This window comes from Pinus tabuliformis, chromosome 6 (assembly GCF_031772625.1).
Source record: "Pinus tabuliformis cultivar Carrire ecotype Pingquan chromosome 6, CPIR1, whole genome shotgun sequence".
Classification (NCBI taxonomy): domain Eukaryota; kingdom Viridiplantae; phylum Streptophyta; class Pinopsida; order Pinales; family Pinaceae; genus Pinus; species Pinus tabuliformis.
In genome coordinates, this window is record NC_142292.1 from 429,706,956 (window position 1) to 429,710,304 (window position 3,349).

Here is a 3,349-nt window from a genome sequence, read left to right on the forward strand (position 1 = left end):
AGCCTGGATTGCGGAAACTAGATCCAGGGTCTTGATTTCTATTTCCCGAAATAGTACAATTCTATCCACGCGAATAAATGTGTTGAAGTCGAACATGGTAGAAACCACTTGATTACCAGTCAATGATGTAAACTGTTAACAAGTGTGAGAGAAACCACCATTAATGTCAATGGCTCTCAAAGTACTCAGTACAATCCATGAGATGTGAATAGATGTGTTGATGTCGAACATATCACGGAGTCCTTCGATTGAAGGTCAATGATGCAACCTATCGTCGAGGGCGAGAAACCTGCCATTGAGGCATGCAGATCCCAAGGTACTGATGATTTCTGGATCATCTTTCTAGATAATGAGTTGAAGTCGATAGAAAGTGATATGTTGCAAGCAAGCTCACAACATGAAATCATATATGAAGTTGGAGAAACGTAGCTGCAAAGACTAACTCACGGATGGTCAAGATGGATGACAGATATTTTGCAGATGAATGGCTTATTTGGAAGACTACTCTTGAACACATAACGACACAGCAGATGGTTTGTTGACAATTGACCCAAAGTTAATACCCAGAAATGGCTGAAGACTTTCAATATGGTTTGATCAACTGTTAGCTAAAGGATTTCCCAACCCAGGTGAATGAAAAGTATCGTATTCAAGAGTGGTGATAAGGTTTTTCTAAGACAAAGTATAAAAAACAGGCTCATTTTCCTCTCTTTTCCCCCACCATTTCTGGCAAGTACCTCTTTATTTTTGACAAGCTTGAGGAGGATAACATTTGCTTGATTATAAGCTCACCCTTCGGATGAGTCCAACTTAGTTTAAATTCGAACCCTAATAAGGAGTGGTCTGTTCCTGTTTGTAATTGAACAGGTCCTTTACTGTTTAAATTTTAACGAGTCCAGTATAGGAAAAACTCGGTGTTTTTCAATTTTAGGGAGTCTGAAAAAACTTAAGAAAACTCCATGGTTGTCCTTTTTCGTAAATTTGTGTCTCCCAAGCCCGAAAAAGTATAAAATAATACTTGAGAGAACCGCTTGATCTTTACGACCAAGGAGTACTTTCATAATTAGTGTCTCTGATCTGAAAAGTAAAAAGCGACCAAGGACACGTCGTTTTATTACCAATATCAAATTTGAAACGACAAAAATCGGGCAATCTTTTCATGTTTTTTCGGTCAGAAAAGGGCTGTAAGAGGACCATATTTTTAGTTCCGTTTTAACGAGTTTAAAAAGAAAAACTCGACGATCTTTTCACATTTTAGGAGTCAGAAAAAAGCTTAAAGATGACTCTGATGTTTTTTTTGTAAAAAATGATGAATTTTCCCTCAAATATCCATTATCCTGCACGAAAGCCAAGACATTACTCATACCTGTTTGAAATGGATAAAAATACTTTGAAAATTACCTTTCCATAGTGAAAAATAAACAAATTAGCAATTTATTTATCCAAAAAACTCATAAAAAGGGCTTTTACCAATTCATTTTTACCGTTTCACTGTTGAGGTGAGAAAAAGGGCTTTTGGTTAGAAACTTCCCGTGGAGATTTGCGGAAAATCCAATCGTCAGAATCGAACACCGTATCTTCCAGGTAATCTACAACATCCTTCTCTTCATTTTCATCCGTTTAGAATTCATTTTTAGGCCCTTAATTTCATTTTTTGGAGGTTTTGTGGTTTGAAAAACCGCCCACCGGGGTCCGCAGGCACAGCACTGGGGACACGCGGACCCCGACATTTTCGCAGTTAGAAAAATGTCGGGGGTCCGCACCTGGCCTTAAGGCAGCCCGCGTACCCACGCACTGTTCCTAAAGGCAGGGTGCGGACCCCACACAATGGGTTTTCAAACCCCAAAATCTCAAAAATGGACCAAAGATTTTTGATTTTATGAGTTCTAATATGATTTTTATTACATGTAGGTTGTTTACCATGCTTGATTGGTGCGAGAGAGAGCACGAGGATGTTGATTTGGCCACCATAAATCATCAACCGTCAATTGATGCTTTGAAGGCATGCGGCCTTTACAAATACTGGGCCATACCTGGCATGAGGGCCCAGGTGGGCTTTCTAGAGTGGCTGGTAGAGAGATGGAACGTCCAGGACCAGTGCTTTTACATAGGTGGACACCAGCTCGAAATGGAGCCGGCAGATATTTATTTTCTCACTGGTTTGCCCAAGAGAGGCGAACACTTGACTCTGTTCGGGACTAGGCCAGGTGGCCAGTCTGTCGATAGCCTCCGGCTAGAGTGGTGTAATGTTCAGACTCGGGAAAACAGGATAGATATCAAAACTATATCCTATCCTGAACTTATGGTCATTGCCTTCACAGTTACCAGACTTTGCGGGAGTGCCGCACTACACATTGCTACTGGATCCCAGATGCGGATGGCAGTTGATTGCTTTCGAGGCACCTTTTTCAACTGGTGCGATGCTGTGTTGGCCAACATAAAAGGCCAACTGACCAGAGCCAAAAACGGAGAGATGAAGACCTTTGGTTATGGGGCTTTAGTCGTGAGTTTTGGCTTGGAGAGGGTTCCAATGCTGATCCCACAGGAGCTCACTGTTGAGGTTGGGCTTCCTCGAGATCCCAAATTGATGCGATGGGTTGCAGTTATGGCCCGTCATCTGATGAGGGGACGGAGTTCATTCGATTCACCCCGGAGTACTTTCACTGGTTAGAGAACCAAGTATTTGCTATACAGGATTTTCCTTATGCTGGAGTTGATTTTCGTGGTGATCCGAACATGGCTCTTCCACCGGGAGAGTAATGGGATGATACAGGTAATCTCATTTTTCACAAATTTTTAATTATCTATTTTTTTTGTTTTTATATCATCTCAAAATTGATAGTAAAATTTTCAAAATGCAGATGCAGGCCCACGACGTCCAGCCAATCTCCAGCCTTACAAGAGGAGACAACCAGTTGCAGCGGCACCGGCCCCACATGATGAGGCCACAGAGACTTTGGCCAAGTTGGAAAGTCATCTAGAGCGTCTGACAGCAGATATACCGGAGACTACCATAGATGATATCCCTATTCGGCTTCAACGCTATGTGGTCGGGGTCCCAGGACCTTTTAGGAGGTTCTTGTGTAGGGTGGCCCGTACAGTGGTTTCATATCGAGGTCATCACCAGTGATTGGATGGTCGCTTTGTAGACACATATGACATTTTTTGTTTTTTGTACTTATCATTTTTACCGATCATAAGGTGTTTTTCAACCTATGATCGAAGACGATGTATATTTTGTACACACTCCTATGATATATATTATGACATTATTACCGGTTTATCTTGAAAAACATGTTATGAAATGCTTTTGAATTTACTTTATTGCAAATGTATATTTAACATTTTA